Here is a 22477-nt window from a genome sequence, read left to right as displayed (position 1 = left end):
TACAATTTATGGTTCTACACTGTTTCATTCCCACACCATCTTATCCTAAAACTCAACCTGTGAGCTGAGCTGTATCTCTGCCTACCTTGCTGGTGAATCTATTTTCTCAGGATGTTCCCCTGCCTTAATAATATGAATTCATACCCTATATTTTAGACATGTTGTAGAAAGCCAAGAGTCATTAATGTGACTAGTCATAGATTTATACACCATAAATCATGACAAGTGGGAACAAGCAGAGATAAAGCCTGAAGAAGTGGCGGGGGGGGGGGGGGGGGAGGAAGGGTTATGGAATGAAGGGCCTCTATGGGTATGTTTACACTGCTGCCAAGAGCACATCTCCCAAGCTGAACAGAGTTGTGCTAGCAGGCTTACAATAGGAGTGTAGGCATTCTGGTTCAGGAGGACTGACTGGGCTCTCAAACCTACCCTGTCTCCTTGATTTGAGAGTCTGAGCTCCAGCCCAAGCTAGAGTGCTGACACTGGTATTTTTAGTCTGCTAGCTCAGAGCCCTGCTAATATGAGTCTGTCTTCCCTGGTTGGCAGACATCTTCCCAGTTGCAGTGTAGACATACCCTATAGCTACTATTCAAGCAATGGCAAGCAAGACCAGACAACAGGGAGCAGGGAACATAGCATAATGCATTATAAAGGCTTCTGCTGCCTGGAGAGATCTCAGCATGAAGCAGTGAGATATACTCAGAAGTCCCAACACTTTGACCAGAATATGAAATTTGTTTCAGGCTTGCCACGCAAGGACATGTAAGAGTCACATATGGTCCCACATTGAATAAAATTGCTTTCCAATATAGTGCCTTATTTTTTGCACTTGCAATTATTGCATAAATTAGCAGATTTATTTATGCCTGGAATTTAACCCATGCAGTCATCTAACTGTATCCACAACTAAGGTGGTTAGGCAGCCAAATGGTTGCAACTCTGGGGGGGGGGGGGGGCGGGGGGGGGGGGAGTGTTCCTGCCACATTGGAAGCTGGGCTGAGATGCAGTTAATAGTCAGATGAAATCAGTTGAAAGAAGATCATTTTTTTCCCTCTGGATCCTCCTCTCTGGGAAGAGAAACAAATTGATTTTTAAAAGAGTGCCAGGGGTGTACAATATAAGTGAGGCAGGAATAACCTAGAACAAGGCAGCAGAAAGGAGTTGAAGTATAGTTTCAGTGGCAACATGTCAAAAGGAGAGTAATAAGAGTATAGTTAAGACAATAGACTGGAAAACAGAAAGTACTTTGGGTAAATAAAGAGAAGGGAGAAAAAAACCAACAGTGCTGAGAAAGGAATAGTTTTCCAAAGAGTGTCATGTGGGAAGTCTGGGACAGTAGGGTTTATAGTTGTTAAAGAAATATAAATATTAGGTTGGTTAGCCAGAAACAATTTTGAGACATCATTGAGCTCTCAGAATTTAACATTTTCTTCTAAATGTGCAAGATATGAGAACTAGAATAATAATCCCCTAATCTGATGGCAGACAAATACATTTGATTAAGTCTGTTCAACGTGTAATAAAAACTCTCTTCTGTCATGCTTGCACAGCAACACATTTGTAATGGTTGCACAGCAACAAATTGGCAACAGTTACTATCTCTCAATGGAGATATAGGTTAGCGTGTGACTAATAGAAGCTGCCGGTTGAACTGCAAGGGAATGAATGATTTCAAATGAATGCTTGCATGGGCTGTTGAAATTTAGACTGTTCTAGAAGGATTGTTCTCACTGGGAGTTCTTGGAGGGTTCTGTCAGAAAGGCTTAAACCAACCAGGTAACATTTGCCAGCTTTCTTCACAGGTTGTCCTGAAGGAAGAAAATATAAACCATGTTCTACATTATAATTAACAGAATTGCTTCAGTATACTCACAGGCACAGAAATGTGTAAAGGTGTATGCTTATTTTTAGGCATGGGGAAGATGATTTGAATAAATATAACTGATCAGAAAATTGGAGCAAAAAAGAAATAAAAGGGCCAGATTCTGATGCCCTTCCTGAGGCACTCAGATACTACAGTGATGAGCACAGCATAAAAACCCATACAAAACAGAACTTTCACTGAGTAGTACCTTTCTTACAAGTAGCCATCACTGACGTCAGTGGGAATACCCATGGCGTAAGGTACTATTAGTATGAGTTTGTGGTCCAGCCCTCTATAAATATCTAAATTCAATCTAAGGGCTAGAGCTGAATGAATTCACTATCAATACTAGTAATGAAATTTAAACAAATATTCTAAAATATTAGCAAAAAGAAAATTGTGAATTTTTATTCACGAATCTTCACACCAGTAAGTTGTTGCTAAGATTTATGCTCATTCAAGGCCTTATCGAACTCCCAACGATGTCAATTGGGAAAACTCTAAGTTGGAACAGACCCCTAGTAAGGTACAGAAACATATTACAGCCAGATTTTGCCACCCTTACACAAGTTGAGGAGTACTTATTACTCAAATTATCCAATTGAAATATACAGGACTAATTCAAGAATAAAATAGTGTGAGTAAGGGTGTCAGAAATAAGGACCTGGTGGTTTTTTTTTCCTCCTTCCGCTGCATCACGGAGTGGGAATTGCCTGATAGGATCATTTGGGCATTTCTCACCTAACCATTTCCTTAGCTTTGCTTGAGGCACTGGTGGCACCTCGAACTTTTCTGTTCTCTGACTGTGGCACACAACAATTTAATCTCCTGAGGACTAAAATGCTTTAGTTTAAGGATATGACTATGCTGCCCCCCAGTTTGAACTAAGGAGGTGTGAAAAGCAATGTGCACCAAAGTCCACACTGTAACTCTGTGTGGATGTGGTGGACATGAACTTAAAGGCATCAAGTTCTCAGTAATGTACTCCTCTTCAAACAGAACCTTTACGTTCATGCCCACAATGTTCACATGGAGGAGTTACAATCAGCAATTCAAGTTATTTGGCTCAGGATAGAGGTAACTGGGTAAAATTAGTGGTCTGTGATTTGCAGGAAGTCAAACTACATGATGTCGTGATGCCTTCTGGTCTAAAGTCCTATGAAACTCTATGAAACCCCATGTCACGTAGCATATTTCTTATATGTTCAATTGAAACAGCTTGATTTTCAATTGACTTATCAGCTGAAATGATTTGGTGAACCATTTTAATCACCAAATTGTATCATGTAAATTGTCTTCTCTTCATTAACCACTGTTATGATCTATGCAAACAGTAAAAGAAGAGAAATTTGGCAAATAAATGACACATTATGAATTATTCACCAAAGTCTAGGCAGGTTTTGTAAGATGTGGCCAAACCCAAATTCTGCTCTCATTGACACTTAAGTGACCCTACCACTAAAGGCATTGGAGTTACAAACATGTGACTGAAGAGAGAATTTTACTTTTATTATTACCCATGCTACACAGTAAAGAACTCATGGAGTTATTTGGTACAATAAAATGTGAAACTGTAATACTTTCTGTATTTAGCACCTTTAATCTAAAGATCCCAAAGTGCTCTCCAAGGCTATATGAGCTCTGACTCTAGTGTCCTCGCTATAAAACAACTAGCTATAGGAAAATTTACTCTGATCGCAAACAGCTTGTGTTTGAAGTTGTATAGAATTTTCACATTTTGAGTGTTACTTTGGCCTTAATAATTTTGGTACAACATTTAAAGTTGCATGTGTTTTTCTGGTGCTGAATGGAAATAGGTTACTGTAGACTTATTTTAAGTTTACATATTTAGGCATAGCAAGAAAGACTTAGATCATAGTATTTTACTTAATTCTATTCAAAGTGACAGTTCCAGCATTTTGTAGTGATTAATTTTTAATCCACATGTCACGGAGACTTAATATATAATTGTTGATGTGAAAGCAGTTTTTGATACAAAAAGCAAATGAAACCACAGAGGGAAAACAATAAATTTGCTGCTGCTATGTTTTTCATTCATATGAATGAGATCTACACAGTTAGTTTTAAATTGGACTAACAATGCATGTAAACAAAAAAATTAAGAAGGGATGCAGTGATATAGAGATTAGGTACTATAATCCTGTTGTGAATAAGAGAGTGAATGGTAAATTTTGGGGAAAATGCTTGTAAACTAGATTCAAGGTACTACATTATTCCATTCATGTAAACCTTTATATAACTAGTTCGTGTTTACAGATTGTGTTCTAAAACGTCTTTAAACATAGTAGTTAAAGGGTAAGTAATGAAAGGCTGAAAAAAAGAAAGCAATTTTGCTCTTGTTATTGCTATATACATTCTCATTATCCAAATAAATTTGAAGTAAAGATAATTAAATAAAGAGTAACAGTGATTTTTTTTTCTAAAATGACTCCAGGGCTGAGTTTTCCTTTCCGATCCACAATGGATCTCTCACATGGATGCTAAATAGCAACTCTCCCATTGATCTCTGTAGAAGCTACAACATCTAAAGGGTGACCTTAGAGGAGATTTTTCTCCTCAAACAGGTAGCAAATATCATATGATCAAAATCTGCTCACTGTACCACATGTTCACGGCTGGCAGTCAGCCTGACAACAAAATATAAGTAAGAGGCAGATAAGAAGCAGAGAGAAGGGAGAGGAATGAGGAGTAGTATATCCCTTTAATATCTAGTGGTTTATGGTGTACATCTCCTGGTAAAGCTTTCTACCTGCATCAGAAAAGATGCCCAGATAGGTTCCCTCAGTTTTACAGGGAAACTGGAAAAAGTCAGGAGCAGACATGCTGGTGGAAACAGCAGCAGAGGCAGGCACAAAAGGTTCAGTAGCAGTAGTCGATATTGTGGCCAATTCTTTCTAGTATTTTCTTCTTCTCCCCTGGACCAGATTGAAGCATAGGCATGTGCTAGCTCCTAGAGTTACATGATAACATCTGAATTCCAGCTTTCATTAAAAATAAATATGCTTCTAACTCAAGCCTGAAACAACACCTCTGAGTCATGGGAAACACCCCTTTCACCTCAAACCTACAGCTCTGAGGGATGATGGGAAAAGGGCATGCCCACATTAACTCAACAGAGGTCTTTGTGTCAGGGGAGAGGGATCAGGGGAGCCCTTACTGCAGCTACTACATCACAGCTCCTCTGGGTGGAATTGGGGTTCTTGTTTGGGTGGGAACTGATTCCTCCTTCCTCCCCAGCATCCAAACAGCAGTGGGCCAGATTGGAAGGGGAGCCCTACCTTGCAGGCTCCCCACCAACTCCACAGATGGCCCTGTATAGGTTGCTCATGCAACTTCCACTCTCAAGTAGTGGGACCAGAGCATGGATGTAGGGCCATATGATAGGAGTAGTGCCTGGCAAGGTAACCATATGTTATGTGCCAAGGACCCTGGATTGCCTTAATCCAGCAGTGCTTCTCACAGTTTCATGTGACATTTGGTCCAAGCATCACAAGATTTTCATCCCAGTTGTTATCTGTGGCATTTCCCATTCTTACATATTTGCTACATATATGGGTGCCTATTTTAGGCAGTACTTCTCCACTGTTAACCACTAAGTTTGTATACGAAACAAGAAAAAAAAATAAGATAAAAGGGAACCCAGAATCAACATGGAAAAACACAATAACAATATCTATCCGAATGATAAGTAAAATACTCCCCTATGGCAATTTTGGCAGTAGTCTGTAAGTTTGGTTTCTTACTCAACAGTATAAATGTCCAATAGGCAAATGTCTTCTTATCACATCACTTCTTCCTTTCTCATCCATGAAACCCCATTCGCATATTCATATCAGTGATTCATAATTTTGTTCCAGAGTCTTCAAGTATGCTCAGGTAGGCCTGCCCCCACTCTCTTGGGAAGTGCTGCCTGATCATTTCTTGAGTCTACACCACTTAACTCTTGCCTAGTGACTTCAGCTTTATTTAGTGTTTGGTAGGAGGGGCCTCACCCAAGTTCATTCAGCTCTGCAGTTGTCCTCTGCAATTTCAGCAAAGTGCCACCTCTGCATCATCTCCCATTCATCATCTCCCACCAAGGAAGAATTCTCCCAACCGGTAAGGATCCTCAGTAGAATAGAACAAGTAGGTTATAGGATCCTTGATCAGAGTCTTGGCCATCAGGGATATACTTCTTTCTCAGGGCAGGAGTCCTTTTTCCCTTATGATTTCTTTCATGTTCAATTCCAACACACAATCAATTCTGACTGTGCGCAGTTATGATGGCTCTCAGGTGTTACTGGATGACTTATGCAAACAAGGCTCGCTTTGTAGCTGTACATCTCCCTGCTCAGCAACAGATGGTGACAGACAGCACCTTCATCTCTGGAACTTCTGTCCATTCGGAGTTCCAATAAGATATGCAAATGTTGTCATTCTTCCCAGTGTTCCTTATCCTCTAGATATTCAGAGATCTTATCCTCTAAATCTACAGGAGTTCATATACACATAGAAAATCAGTTCTGAGAGTATATGTATTATTTTAAGAACTATCTTGTTCCTGTTGAAGACAATGGGAGATTTTTCTCTGATTTCAGCTGGAGGTGTCTAGGTCCTTAGCGGATACTTTAATTAGGAAAATTTCAGGTCAATCATTTATTTTTAATATTAGTGAACATTAAGATTAAATTCACCCATGAAGATGAGTCAAACTGCAAGAGGACTTTGCTCTGTAAGTAAAGCACAATGTGTCATTACAGCCTGGGGAAACACAAGGATGTGATGCCCCCAAATTACAAAACTATCTCTGAACATTTTAAGTTTTTTGGCTTGGGAAGCTAGTGGCACATCTTGTATAGACCTTCCCAGATAAAAAACAGTGGCTGACCAGTGAAGCAACAAACTTATCCAAAAGTGTAATCACAAGCCAGCAAAGAAAAATTGTATATTCAGTTGGAAATGCAAGTGGAAAAAAGGGTGTCATTCTTGACTTTAGTGTTAATATTTTTATCTAGTGTATCTAATTTAGGATGGCACAGAATATAAAGTGTAACCAATAATTGTGATAACTGTCATTGATTTGGCATGGAAGCATTTTTAAAATTCATTTCTCAGAGAGAAATAAATGTGATTGAGTACCGTGATGCCCACAGCTAAACTGGAGGAGATTTTTTGTTAAATGGCATGTCAAGCACTTTGACCTATTTCAATCCAAGGTTGAAACTCAAGCAAATTTCTAGAGAACAAACTGGATTCAAATTAGGAAGTTTGCAGACAGCTAAAAAGCCTCCAAAAACCTAAATGTACATTTATATAAGAGCTGGTTTTGGGAGAAGAAAAAATGTAGTGAATATAAATTATCATCACCAAAAGTTACTCAGAATCAAATACGTAATGTATTTCATGTAAAGGAGGAAAGAAATGCTTAATGACAAAGGGGAATTAGTTTTTTAAAAGCTGAAATTGCTAACATTTTAAAGGATTTTTGTGTGTGTCTGTATGGTCCAAGATACTTATTATGTATATTTATTACATTGTGGAATATACTGTATGCATATATGCAGGAAATATATTTGGTTGGAAAAGGGATTTTTAAGAAAAGGAAGGTTTTGGAATCTCCATCATTTTTAAGAGCAGGTTAGACAAAAGCCTGTCAGGGATGGTCCAGATAATACTTAGTCATGCCATGGGTGCAGGGACTGGACTAGATGACCTCTCAAGGTCCCTTCCAGTCCTACAATTCTTTGATTCTGTGATTCTTCCCTCCCACCCAACAAACAAACAAACAAAACCTTTAGTAAAATACAGGTGTTAGAATTACTACACATTAATCCTATACTACATTTAAAATAATGTGATTTGATTAGAAAAATGACTGAACAATTTGATAGTTGTTTTGAGTTTTAAAATCACCATTACAATATTACATTGGCATTGTTTATAGGGCTAGGATACATGTTGTAATTAATCTATTTATTTATTTATTTTGTCATAAGCTTCAAAAGCCTTTAAGGAAATGTGAAAAAACGATCTCAGTTTGGCTTCTCTTGCAAACACTGGCAGAATTAATTCAAATTAGTTGGAGTACTATAATCAAGAATCTACATATTGAATGGGAGATTAGAGTAGGTAAAATGATAAATTACAAAAAAAAATCTTATGAATTCACATGTTAGGGGGCTTATTCCTTCACCCACTCACTTCCCTGGTCCTTCTCGCATGAACAGAGAGCAACAATACCCGAAGTCCAAAGGTGCAAACAATTCGATGTTTATTGGGGTGAACTTCCAGCAAGCATGATTCCAGTTTCCTTCCTTAGTATCCTCCTTCCCAGCTCTGACACCACAGAGCCTTACACCTGTGTCCCTGTTCCCATTCCTGCCCTTAGCAAAACAGGATTCCAGTTTCCCCACTCCCATTCCCTGTTCCTATCTCCCCCTTTAGCAAAACATGATTCCAATTTCCTTACCCCCATTCCCTGTTCCCATCTCCCACCCACGCCCCCTCCCTCCCACCCACCCACGCCCCCTCCCTTCCTCATTGACTACAGATTATATAGTAAAACTTGAGTTCTGCTTAGCTATACCTTAACCAATCCTTTTCCTGAAATTTAACTAACCAATCCTAACATATTGTAACATGATTAGCTAACCAATTATATCCCACCACCTTAATTAGATTACACCCAGCAAAATTAATTATACAGCAGACAGAAACAATCACAGGACCAGACAGAGATTATACAGACAAACAATAGCAAAGTGGGAAAACAATACAGAAGTGAGGATTTCACATCCCAGCTATTGATAAGTGAGTTCTTGCCAGACAGGATGCTATCAAACTAAGTTTCCTTTTACATTTTCTAGGCACTTCCCTTTCTTTGGAGGTGATAGGAATTATCAGGACAGGATTGTATTCAGGACAGGATTGTATTCCTAACAGCCCAATAGCACCTTCTTTCAATGTGACTAGTTTGGAATGTGAGGATGTGACTGTTCGCTTCCTGGCTTATGGCTGCCTCTGCTGCTTAGCCAAAGGCCTTAGCCTAAGAACAGGGCCTCAAACTGTCACAGTAAGAGACGGCCCTTACACCAGCAGACAGTGATTTTGATTCTTTCTTTTATACCTCTAACTAGCCAAGTAATAAGAATACCCCTAAATTCTTAAAGTACAGGCCTTTACAGACAGGCCTGAATAAATCAAAATCAATAAAGGATGTTAGGGGGCTTATTCCTTCACCCACTCACTTCCCTGGTCCTTCTCGCATGAACAGAGAGCAACAATACCCGAAGTCCAAAGGTGCAAACAATTCGATGTTTATTGGGGTGAACTTCCAGCAAGCATGATTCCAGTTTCCTTCCTTAGTATCCTCCTTCCCAGCTCTGACACCACAGAGCCTTACACCTGTGTCCCTGTTCCCATTCCTGCCCTTAGCAAAACAGGATTCCAGTTTCCCCACTCCCATTCCCTGTTCCTATCTCCCCCTTTAGCAAAACATGATTCCAATTTCCTTACCCCCATTCCCTGTTCCCATCTCCCACCCACGCCCCCTCCCTCCCACCCACCCACGCCCCCTCCCTTCCTCATTGACTACAGATTATATAGTAAAACTTGAGTTCTGCTTAGCTATACCTTAACCAATCCTTTTCCTGAAATTTAACTAACCAATCCTAACATATTGTAACATGATTAGCTAACCAATTATATCCCACCACCTTAATTAGATTACACCCAGCAAAATTAATTATACAGCAGACAGAAACAATCACAGGACCAGACAGAGATTATACAGACAAACAATAGCAAAGTGGGAAAACAATACAGAAGTGAGGATTTCACATCCCAGCTATTGATAAGTGAGTTCTTGCCAGACAGGATGCTATCAAACTAAGTTTCCTTTTACATTTTCTAGGCACTTCCCTTTCTTTGGAGGTGATAGGAATTATCAGGACAGGATTGTATTCAGGACAGGATTGTATTCCTAACAGCCCAATAGCACCTTCTTTCAATGTGACTAGTTTGGAATGTGAGGATGTGACTGTTCGCTTCCTGGCTTATGGCTGCCTCTGCTGCTTAGCCAAAGGCCTTAGCCTAAGAACAGGGCCTCAAACTGTCACAGTAAGAGACGGCCCTTACACCAGCAGACAGTGATTTTGATTCTTTCTTTTATACCTCTAACTAGCCAAGTAATAAGAATACCCCTAAATTCTTAAAGTACAGGCCTTTACAGACAGGCCTGAATATCTATATCCTAACATCACATCTTTTAATTCTTTGTGAATTATGAAATATCAAAAATATAATTTTATGGATATTTGATTAATAGTGTATGCAAACATATTTTGGCATACATTTTGATCGTAAAATGGTCACTATGTTTATCCTCTATTATTTATTCACTACGAGTGCTGCACAATTGGTCATTTAAATCATATAATATTGTTTGTTTTCTTATTGTATGACCATATGACCACAAATTGTCCAAGACCATTCCTAACCGTTTGAATTTATTGTGCAAAGAAAAAACCCCAACTACTATAAACGTCTTTTCAAAAAAAGCTGTGAACATATATGAATTTGTTCACAAGTTCTTATTTGTATTTATAATACTTTTATTTATTTATAAGTATTTATAATACTTTTACTTTCCAGGAACATTCCTGCAAATTAAAATTTGCTCGTGGCAATGTTTGCCAGTAAACAAATGGAAGGAGCCATGAATACCAATAAAAGAAAACTGCAGGTTTCTTGTCATTTTCTTTCCATATCTACTTCCTGGAAAAAAGGGCAGACAGCCAGGTTTTTACTGATAGACCTGTGACGTTTTTCCAGTGAGTCATACTGTGTTTGGCTATTGTAGAAGCTGGGTCATTTACATAAATGTCTCTCATTTATTAGGAAATGTGTTTTGTACCCAAAAAGAAAATTCTGGCTTACATAAAATTGCCTTGTACATAAGAATGGCCATACTGGGTCAAACCAATGGTCCATCCTAGCTCAGTATCCTACCTCCCGACAGATGCTTCAGAGGGCATGAATGGAACAGATCAATTATTGAGTATTCTTGTATAGTATTTTAAATATTATCTGACAATATTTCACCCAACTTTTTGGTACGTTATCATCACAATGAAAACACATTTGTTTTACCCAGTTCTTTCTTCTCTTTAATCATGCCTGCTTTTTGCCCACCAATGTATGAATATATGGATTCTGTTTAAACACAGGCTGTCTGTACAAAATGACAATAAACGTTTTAAGATATTTTATTTTGATATTTTTAATTCATCCAAATGTGTGTAGTGAGGCAGAGTGGCCTCCCTCTGAGCCTGAAGGACCACTACACTCCCCCTCGTAGGCTGCACCAAAACAGCCACTCCTCCCCCCCTCCCCTCCCCATGCTGGAAGCTCAGGGAAGGAGGCAGATGTCTTGGGCCCTCTGCAGGACTCCAAACTAGGAACTGAGCCATGCCATGCCCTCCTACTGGTGGACACTGAGAGGAGTTACTGGGACTGCCATCAGTCATCTACCCTGAAGCAACTGAGGCTTGATGAATACAGAGCCACAGCAATGGAAGGCAGTAGGAAATAGCCAGGGTAATCAGACTTTGGTCAGGTTGTGATGCTAAGAAGCGAGGCAATGGAGTTTGGCTTCCCCACTGACTCAGTGGCAGGATCACCCACCACTAGCAGGGTCCTGGGCTCGGACCCAGTGGAGTATGGTGGGTCTGGATCCCCCTACCTCCTTTTCCACCAATCCCACAGCTGGGAATTGGCCGCACACTCCCCTTAGGTCCCAAGACCTGAAACCTTGCTTACTGATATGCCCTGTCTGGAGGGTCAGAGCCCAGACCGTGTTTGTTGTCTGCCCTAGCCAGGAGGCTTGGGCTAGAGAGTTTGGTTTCTGCTCTGCCCTACCCAGAGGGCCAGAGCCACAGACTGCTAATTTACTGTGCCTAATGCAGTGAGACAGAGTGGCCTTCCTCTGAGCCTGAAACTGAAGGACCACTACAGTGTTATACTAAATGAGTGTTTTATTTCTTCTTGGAGGTTCTATTTCAAGGTCCATCTACCATTTATCATATAGTCAATTTAAATTATTACCTACCCATTATTTAACTCTTTCATTCCTGGATTTTTCTGCAGTCCCAATGTAGTAGTAAAATGCAGAAATGCTCCTTAGAGTATTGATTTTGGAGCATCAGCATTTCAAAGGGAGAAATGGGGCAACACTGGAGTCCATGAAAATTCTCCATATGTATTATTGGAAGAGGGTTGATTGGGAGAGGAATGATATTGAAATAACTGCTAAACTTATTCCACACAGCAAAGCAATTACAAGCTAGGGATGAGGCGAAAGAGTCCCCCACTCTGCCCTGAGATTCACCCTGAATTACCATCTTCTTTGGCTACACCTCCATTCTTGGTAGTCAAGAAGGTGCACCTGCATTGGTGGTCTGAGGAACAATGGAAAGTGAAACCTCTCAGATTTCTGTCATATCAGAAATCAGGAGATGGGGCTTGAGACAGACCTTTAATATAGGTAACTGGTAGACATTATCTAGTATTATCTGTCTTCCTGGCCCTGCATGAGTTCCTAATGTATGATCATCGGATGAGGAAGGAGAATGATCCTCTATTCGACATTGGTGGGGCCTCATCTGGAGTACTGTGTCCAGTTTTGGACCCCACACTACAAGAAGGATGTGAAAAAATTGGAAAGAGTCCAGCGGAGGGCAACAAAAATGATTAGGGGACTGGAACACATGACTTATGAGGAAGGCTGAGGGAACTGGGGATGTTTAGTCTGCAGATTAGAAGAATGAGGGGGGATTTGATAGCTGCTTTCAACTACCTGAGAGGTGGTTCCAAAGAGGATGGTTCTAGACTATTCTCAGTGGTAGAAGATGACAGGACAAGGAGTAATGGTCTCAAGTTGCAGTGGGGGAGGTTTAGGTTGGATATTAGGAAAAACTTTTTCACTAGGAGGGTGGTAAAACACTGGAATGCATTACCTAGGGAGGTGGTAGAATCTCCTTCCTTAGAAGTTTTTAAGGTCAGGCTTGACAAAGCTCTGGCTGGGATGATTTAATTGGGGATTGGTCCTGCTTTGAGCAGGGTGTTGGACTAGATGACTTCCTGAGGCCCCTTCCAACCCTGATATTCTATGATCTGAAGCTTTAATTTATATCTCAGTATATTCAATGAACTCGACTTTTTGAGGACTGATACCATCCACAATTTAATCATAGTGAGATGCTCATCATTTCTTTTATTATCTAGAACTGGCTGGATAAATTTGACTCACCCTATTTTAGCTAGCCTTTGGCCGGATGGGTTTTTTGTTCAACGCAGGTCTATGAGAGGTTTTGAAGGATGTGGAGTTATGACATTTTATTTACCTTGACATAGGAGTTATCCCACCACAATGATGGAGTCATTTGAATATGCCCATCTGGTGTAAACATCCTGGGATATATGTAATGTATGGATCATAGGCCACCTTGTTGCTCCTGTCAGTTGACTGAGTTCTTAGCAAGACTTCTTTTTCTGAGTGATCTCCTTGTCCAATATGAAGATAATTTAGAATCTCATTGACTTCATATCAACCATGGGAATGTCTAAGGTGATTTCAGGTTCAACTCATACTCTGTGTCTCACTGGATTAGACTGGATTTTGGAATTTGTGAAGGTAGCATTCTTTTCTGATCATAACTAACCCAGGTTAAATTTGATAGCCTATTGTTTATTAGGATGTATCAAATCTGAAAGCATTTATGACCCAGTTATCTGGGAGATCATCTTTTCTGACTTACATAGCACCATGTCATTTATATTTGTCGGAACACTCTGCCTGTCAGTTTTGGGATTAAATTTTTTTCACAACCAGCAAAGGACATGCACAGTAGAGGAAACATGCCTCAACAACCAAATCTGGTGAGCTCCAAGACACAATTTAGAATCCCTTTGTTTAAGCCATGATTTTGCCAGATCCTTGTAATGGATTCCTTCTTCAAGGGAGAAGAGTACTGTTAAACAGTATTTCTTGACTGATATTAGTTTTCATTGATATGTGGTGCTCTAGTGCTTGGTGATAGATATTAGTATGAATGGATATATAAAATCACTTAGGGGACGGGTTGGTTTGAAAGGGTTTGTGTGTGGGGTGTGTGTATGTAAATGAAATCTTGGGGTCAGATTGATAGACAGGTACAGCGTTTCATCTCAGGCTTCATCCAAGTCCACCTCATACTGACTATGTTTTTCTTTATGAAAGCGGTGTTTAAAGCTATTATTTCTGACTTTTCTCTTTTGACCTCATAGGTATGAGCCAGCCAGTAGAACATGAATTGTCTTTTCTTTTGAAAATCACAGTGATTTTGCTTTAGGGGGTTTGCCACTGCAAGAAATACATTTTCTGCATATAATGAAAGACCACTTTACATACTTTAGCTTCCTACTTTTAGGCCTTGTGTTTCATTTTAATCTGTAAACAATATTTACAATAGTTAAAAGGTGTATCCTTGTTTTGTAATTACTTTGTTGAATTATTACTCATTTTATAATTGTCAGAATAATTACATGTATTGCCATTGAAAAGGAACTGAGATATACCACCAAGATATAAAAAAAGGTTTAGAACAATTTGCACGTGTACACATTCTAAGCACAGTACAGAGAGGTAGGATAGAGGGGAAGCAGCTTAGATATTAGGGCAAAAACTGATTAGTCTTAACTTTTGAGTGCTCAACTTGAAACACCTCAAAAGAACCCAATTTTCAAAGGGTTTTCTGAAAATCTGACCCTTTTAAGATGTCTTAGGTTGAATACCTGTTATCATTCATCGCTTTTAAAAATCTTGGCTAAAAGCTTCCCATCAAACACCGACTTGCTCATTCTGGGGAAGATATTGTTTTTTAATATTATTCCCTATATGACAGTCTTAGCTTTTTTTGGCCTCCACCACAAGGTAATGTTGTTATGTCCTGTTAATCTTTGCTACAGATCACATCAGATGTGAGTGAAGTGATTTTCTTATGAAGGGCCTAATCCTGTCATTGTATTGTGGCCTGTCTCCCATGGAATTTAATGTGAGCTTTTCCTGATCTGGAACTGAGTAAAAACTAAGGTAAGGACTTCAAAATTTGATTCCCTGTTTGTAAATCCATCAGTACAATTCATAAAGTGTGTTCGGATCCTTCTGAACAAATGATAATAAGCAAATATAATGTCTTTATTACTTTATATTTCTTGTGTCCTTCTACTCTTCTAGCTAGAATTGTAGTACCTTACCTTTGGCCCAGGGAAAAGAATAAACCAGGGATACTGCAACCCTATACAGGGTAAGTAGAGGGGAAAAGAGAGGCTTCTTCTGCCATACCTTCTCTCAGCAATGCACACCCATTAAGGACCAGGAAAATCTATGCCAGAGTGAGCGGAGTACTCATGCTGTCAGGATCATCTTGTCTTCTAAGTATACAGGAAGCAGAAGTAGGAAGGCTGTTTGGCTCTTTGTTGCATGACAGTGGATTAAACAGTTGAGGAAAGAGGAATATATTGTTTGTGCTTTGGGGTACATCTGGCTTTCCCCATTAGTCAGGATAGGTGATTGTCTAGATCACACACAGTGTGCCATTGCTTATGTGGTAGAACTCCAGAAATCTTTAGTGAAGCAAGGGACACCTTTCTTATGGCACAAAAGAAAAAACCTACTACTAGCCTTAGTACTTTAATTGCACTGTCCTCCAGAGCCCCATATATCACCCTGAGTGTTGCCTGGAAGTGTCAAGTAGTGTAGTAGGGCAGGGGAAATAATTTCAGATATCAAATTCTATGACCTGTGTTTGCACTTTCACTGATCTGCTGACTGAAACACCAGCACCATTTCACAGAACTGGCCATTACATTTTTATTTGCATGCTGTTTCCTATGGTGTGGTATATACAGCCTGGATAGAGAGCCTTCCTTCTTGCTGACACCAGCACCATTTAATAATAAATATCCCATAAAGAAGGATTATTCTTGTGAGTAAAGTTGTGTGCTTATAATATTAATAAATAGAAAGAGCCTCAATAATTGTAAAACACTTAAATATCTGTTTTGGTACCTGGCATGTAGATTTCTCTTTCTGATATTTCTGTGAGCTATATAAAAAACTGCAGTAGATAGCTACATAGATGTATGCACTAGGTGACTATTTGTGAGACCATTAAGAAATAAAACAGAAGGAAAGGTTATGGTGATACATTGCTTTTGCCGTCAGAATGCATGCTACCCATAGCTTGCACGTTCCTTCTCCATTCCTATATCTACTAGGTTTTGCCTGTAGCTAGAGCTCATTAAATTTTCAGGGTCCCTAGACTGCTCTGTACTGTAACTTGTCTATGGTTAATGCTTCAGCATATCATAACTGCATTATCTAATGTACCCATTATAATATTTTTCTGTCTTCAAATAATTTACAAATTTAACCTAGTCATTTTTTTTAATAAATGAAAAATAGGCATAGATTGCTGTACTGCTTGAACTGAATCTATTTTAGAGATAGCTAGATTTTTGACTCATGGTGAAATGAAATTGAATCCAGGAAGATATAACAAAGGTGACCTTATTAAAGAATTTACTTCACCCAAAGGATTAAGGACCATGCTACACAAGTAAAGGCTTCTTGTTACCAGTGCTGCCTCTTGTGGTCAAGCAACCATTTTAACTCCTGGATTAGTACATGTAGATTACTTTATACTATTGAGATTAAAGTTCAAAGGGGCATCAATCATATTTTTTTTGTTTTTATAATTATTAAAACAACTGAGTCCATCTTAATATTAAACCTTCAAATAGCTGTATAGTTCTCTGATGAAAATGCCAGCAATGTAAAGCCAGGAAAGAATCTGCGAATATGAAAATATCTATATTCAAACCTGTGATGGTTGGCTTGGCTATAGATAGCCCAAATCTCCTCTCACTTATACTATTTTTACACCAGTTTTACCCCATTGATGTCAGTGTTATAAACCATTGAAGAATCCAGCTTTCTAGAAGGAAGGGGCTTTGTTCGCTCTGTAGCTACTCTGTGCACAAAACACCATTTGACCTCAGTAGATGACCCACATGTGATATGGAAACAAGATTGTGGGGCAGATTTGTAGGAACAAACAAATCTATATCCAAACACTGGATTAAATATTTCAGAGTGATGCATTCTAATTGATAATCTCTAGATAATACACAGCAAGTGAGGAAATAAATGTGGAGAAGGCAAACACACAATTGTTCTGGGAATTGCAAGAAGATAGATAATACACCAGGAATGTGATTTAACTAGGCGACAACTTTATTAAGTAACCCATCTAGAAACTGTCTGGCAATAACCCATCCAATGCCAGTCATCCTTCCCTCTGTGAGCCATTACAACTGCCATGGTTCCCATAAGCCCCTATCCCTTTGTTGCACCAGGTGGAGGGCTGACGTCACCTCCCCTAGCCTGCCATGCCAATGGGGGAGGGGACTGCCTGCTGCTACTAGCCCTGCATCCCTCTGTACACCTGGTCCCAGCACCATTGTTGGGACCCCTTTGCCTTCCCCTCATACAAAGGTCAAGGGGGTGGGGAAAACGGGGGTTGTCTCCCCACTGTATCAGACGTTAGGAGCCCTAACCCCACTCCCACATCGTTTAGGAGATGTCTTCTCCTAATTCACTTCCAGTTTCAGTTTATCAAGGTACTGGACCCGCTATTGTTTGATTAGCTGCACTGATTATCTGCCAACCTGTGACAAATGATTTTTACAACCTAGCCTATGCAAGAAGTACCTGGGCTGCAGAAAGGAAGGCAACCCCCTTACCTCCCCCTGGCCAACATACACAATGCCCAGGTCAATTTGATAGTAAGGAAAAAAAAAATCCTGCCCAGACCCAATAAGTGCCTAGTATGATACCCACTGCAAAGACCCAAAACACAAGTCCTACTCTAATCCTGAGAAGTGTGTGTGTAAGTGGGGGGCATTTCTTCCCAGCACAGAATGGCCTCTAGGGTTGTGGGAAGGGCTTATTATCCTTCTCTTGGGTGGTGAGGGGGTGAGCCCAGAAAATTTGGTTGCACCCTCTGTCCAGCCAATGAGCCGCATGAGGAGGGAAGCTCAAGATTGTGTACAAAACTTAAAGGGTCCAAGGGTTCTAGGCTGTGGGAGAGGGTACTGGTGGTTTTCTCACAGAATGAATTTGCATCCTTCAGAACACAAAGAAATGTACACGCCAGATCAGAACAATGGTCCATCTAGTCCAGTCTCCTGTCTCTGACAGAGGCCACACTACTAGATGCTTCAGAGGCAAAGTGAAAAGTATGGAATAACTTGCCATGGGGAAGGCTCCTCCTAATACCATCAGCTAGTGGTTTGAATCGGCACTAGGTCTCATAACTTCCAGTAGCATTCAGTTTTAATATGGTATTAATACATTAACCACAAACATTCCTTTCTTAAATGCAGACTGCTGTTACAATACTGTTTCAGGCAGCAAAAAGTGTCACAAGCTGTAAAATAAAATGTAGACACAAAATATCAATAAGATGAAGTACTAGTTGTATTTATCAGCAAGTGATCTTCTAATATGCTTTTCAAATGTCAGATAAAATCCTGACTAGAACATTAAATAATTTCTGGATTCAATGAAAGGTTCCATGGGACCTATTATACTTTATGACTAGAGATGAGTGAACACTTGAAAAAGGAGTTCACAGACATTTTTTTTTCTAATTATGAGTTATAAAACTTCAATAAAGCTTCATTGATTCCCATCACCAGCTGAGGGTATGACCTACCATGAATTCACTTAAATATTTTGAACCCTTTATGGTTTCTGTAAACATTCATGGTAGTGGGTTTTTTTTTTTTGTTCGCCAATTTTTTTGCAAAAACTGACAAGCTTGTGAATAATCATGTAAACAGATCTGACCACAGGTTCCTTCTGAACTACTAACAGTTTAAAGACTCTTTATTAGCAGATCACAGTGGTATCATTCAGTAGTCACCAACTACAGGCATCTACCCTGTAGATGCACCCTTAACCAATAGTCATTCATGCAGTCAGTCCTATGTTTTGCTGAGCCCTCCTAGGCTGAGGGCTGTAGCTATATTTAAATTAGAACTGGTCCAAAAAAAAAACCCCAAAAAAACCAAAACATTTTTCCACCCAAACCAAAATGTTTTGCAGAAATATATCAGTTTCACAGTCCAAGATGGACTTTCTGATCAGAGAGCGCAAGCAAGACCTCAGAATAGCCAATAACGCAATGGCGAGGGCAATCACTTGGCATGTTCAACTCCCTTCTCCAAATCAGGCAGAGTAGGGACTTGAAGCTGGGTCTCTAACATCCCTAGAGAAGTTGCCAACCCCTAGTCTATCTTATCACTCTCTCTACTGTGCTTTTTCGTAATTATTTTTGAAAGGTCTCATTTTCATTCCATATTGGAACAAAAATAAATTGTCAAAACTTCAATTTTTTCACAAAACAGAATTATTTTTTCTGACCAACTCTAATTAAAACCCATTATCTCCAGACTGCCCCATGGGTTCAATGCTAACATCATGTGAGAGTTTGCCCTATGTGTTTTCCAGATGTTATAACCTGGGCTGGTTTCTCTGTGAGGTCACAAGCACATGAGACCCGCTGCTCAAGACTGATTACATTTATTCTTTAACCTTTTCTCTGCCACTGTATCATGCAGAAATATGATAAAGGTTAGCATAAAACACAGTAAAAGTTCTGTAGGAAAAGGATGAGGTAGATAATTTTGGTGTTGCAACTCTCCAAAACAGCAGCATTCCACATATTAGGCAAAGGCAAAGGGAAATGCAATTGTGATGTCTTTGAAGACAAGAGCTGTGTGAATGATTGATTTTTCTGGTTTGGGATCTCAAAAGAAAATGAAAGTTTGATTCGAAACAAAACTGAGATTTTTCTCCCCAAAATTTTCATTCAACCCGAAACAACTTTTTTTTCAGATTTTTGTTTCAGGTCACTTTACATTCTTCTTTTTTTTTTTCTTTAAATTAGCTAACTGTGATGGAGGCACTCATCCCTTGTGATGACATCTTGTTGGTCGGGTGAGAACCTGCACTTTTCTCTCTCTGCTCCCTGTGCTCTCTGCCAGCTGCTAATCTTGTCAGGTGGGTTTTCAGTGGCTCTGCTCTCCGGCTAAGTAACACAGTCAAACACATGAATCAAATCCATTCCGGAGTAAAAAGTTCAACAGGGCCTGTTCCTGTGTCCTCAGTAATGTCTTAAGCCCTGTCTCTGGCTCAATCCTTAGTCCCTTCTGGGCTAGCTTTAAGTCCACATCTACCCTGGTATAAAGCAGTGCCCACAGGACTTTCTCCCTGGAGACTCTTAAGTCCTGCCCTTCACTTGGGTCTCTAAACAAGCCTTATCCCTTTCTCAGGGCTTAGTCCATTTTTCCAGTGGATGGTAGGGGGACCCAGGCCCACCCATTGCTCTGGTATCAACCCAGGAACCCTATAAATAGCAGCTATATATTGTGCTTCCTGTAATACTTGCTGCTGCTATTCCTTGGGCCACTTCCCACATAGCCCCTTCACCTGCACCCTTACCTCAAGGCTGAAGTTCTTCTGCACAGAATGCCAATACTACCAGAACCCATCTTCTGGTTATCCCTTGAACTTCCTTGCTTCTCTGGTCCCAACCTGGAACTGACCTGCTCAGGCTCTTCCATGCCTTTTAACGTATACTTCTGAACTCTGATTGGCTGCTGCCCTGCAGCCTTTCTAGGCAGACCTGTAGGACCCATATTTATTGCTCTTTTTCTGTGGTGGTGTGTGATAGGACTGTGAGCCCCTGTTTATTTTGCTGCCCTACTGTTCCTCACACATTCTTGTCAACTGCTGGAAATGGACCACCTTGATTATCACTACAAAAGGTTTTTTTTCTCCCCTGCGGGTAATAGCTCACCTTACCTGATCACTCTCCTTACAGTGACTATGGTAACACCCACTGTTTCATGTTCTCTGTGTATATAAAATCTCCCCACTGTATTTTCCACTGCATGCATCCGGTGAAGTGAGCTGTAGCTCACTAAAGCTTATGCTCAAATAAATTTGTTAGTCTCTAAAGTGCCACAAGTACTCCTTTTCTTTTTTTGAGAGATCCTAATTATTCTATTAATTTGATGCCTGGGGAAATATTCATTTTGAAAAAAACACGCGTCAGCCTCTTCTTCTGTAATTATAGTGGCAGGCCAATTTTTCTAATGCTTTGCTTCCATCCTCCCCACCCATAAAAAAGTGAGCGACTGTGAAGTGTTACTCTAAGACATTTAAAGATTGGCAAGTGGAAGATTACCAGAACAACTGGATGAAATAAACCCTCTGCTATTCTGTGTTTCTGTACAAACTAATTCAATATTAGACATTATTCCTTAAAGCAATGCAAACAATCCAAAGTTGCTCTTGTCTGGTTGCAAGAACTACTGTAGTCAAAAGGCCTAAAACAACCTTACTCAAGTGAACTATGATTGCTAAGACAGCTTTAGCCAATTTACCATGCTTCGCCTCAGGCAATAAATATAGCAATATATTTTACAGTGCTCTCACTTCTCTTCAGCTTTCTACCCAAAAGCTTTGATGCTATTGTAATACTTGGAGGAGATACACAACTTTAATGCAGTTAGTTTGTCAGTGTGGAAAAAGATGCATTATACGTACATCAAAAAAGTAAAGCAATTGTTAATTCCCTTGAAACCTGCTCTGCAAGGGAGAATGAAACTGTTAAGTGCATTTAACCAGGACAATGTGATTTACTCAAACATTATTTATTTTAATTTGCCCTTCAATCTCATTTAGCGCATGTAATGCCTATGGCTGCAATCAGAGCTTCTTAGAATCCCTTGAACCAGATTAAAGATCAAAATCCTTCTTAGTGCCAACTTATCACAAAGCAAAAAGAAACTCAATAGAATCAGCTAGCTTAAACCAAGACTCAGATGTTAGTTAGTAAAGCCAATAGAGACGAAGAAAACAAGGTGACCTGGAATAAAATATCAAAGACTCTCTTGTACTAGTTGATTCTTGCTAAAGCTGTGAATTATTGTTCTTACATATATAAAGCGTCTAGGAAGATTTTTTTCCTCTCTGAAATGGGTTATAAATTGTGTATCAACTTGCTGGAGCTGATCCTCCTCCCATTAGTACTGGTTTTACACTGGACATTAAAGTAATTACTCCTGGTTTTCACCACTGTAAGTGAGAGATAAATTAGATCAATTTCTTCCATATTCCTTGTGAAAAAAAATACATTTTGAGCATGGATATTCCAATAGAGAGAATACAGAAGTAAGAAATATAGAAATGGGGCAGAGTGTGATATATTGGTAGAGGGAAACCTTACTGAACTGCACAAATTGGGGTTTATTATTCACAGAAATATTTATCCCCTGTTGTTTGCCACTTATCATTACCTTTTACTTTTCTCTGTTGTTTGCTGTGGCTACTGCTTTGTACAACATGTAGCTGGAGTTACACTTTGGAATAGTGCAACTGACTTAATTCTCTATCATGTTAATCTTAAAGCAAAAACTTTGTTGTTTCCAATTTAATTTTTT

Source organism: Chelonia mydas, chromosome 1 (genome assembly GCF_015237465.2).
Source record: "Chelonia mydas isolate rCheMyd1 chromosome 1, rCheMyd1.pri.v2, whole genome shotgun sequence".
In the NCBI taxonomy this organism is placed as follows: Eukaryota; Metazoa; Chordata; order Testudines; family Cheloniidae; genus Chelonia; species Chelonia mydas.
This window is presented reverse-complemented; position numbering follows the sequence as displayed.